Raw genomic sequence first — 663 nt, forward strand, 5'->3', positions numbered from 1 at the left:
CTGGATTTGACTTGATGTAACTAAGTAGAAGACTTGCATTTGGCTAGGTTTTACCCCCGACATGCGCCAAGACACTTATACCAAATGGTTGTGAGAGAGTGTGTTGACTTAACCCCCGCCATGGTTTGTCCCGAGGGATGAAGGACCCATTACCAATCGGCTGCTCAAGACCGGTGAAATGATCCGTGAGAGAATCCAAGATATCTTAAATGGTTGTGGATGTGAGCGGACCTTCCTAAAGAAGTACGGCGCTATGACTTAAAGCGTGTCTGCCAATAGAGACCAGCATACATAGAGTTAGATTCATTCATTCATTTCTTGTCTCATATCATATTGCATTTATGTTTGTTCTGGAAATTCTGCCATTTGTGTTATTATGGATTTTAATCGCTTTACCGAGTTTCTTTGAAACTCATTCCTTTATTGTACAATGTTTGTTAGACTATCCTGCAGGTACTGAATACTATGACGATCCCTATGAAGAAGCGCAAGGCGAGGAGGCATATCTCCAGGAAGGTGATTGCGGTTACCACAATTACACTGAAGATCCCGCGAGTAGTTATGCTCTGTACGATGCTTAGTCCGACCATTGAGTGGAAGCGTCCTTGTGCTATTTATGAGATTTACACTTATAAGGATGTTGTCTATAAAGTGGAGAACAAT

This window comes from Hakea prostrata, unplaced genomic scaffold (genome assembly GCF_041222555.1).
Source record: "Hakea prostrata isolate BN-2017 unplaced genomic scaffold, UWA_Hpros_2 contig_40, whole genome shotgun sequence".
Lineage (NCBI taxonomy): Eukaryota > Viridiplantae > Streptophyta > Magnoliopsida > Proteales > Proteaceae > Hakea > Hakea prostrata.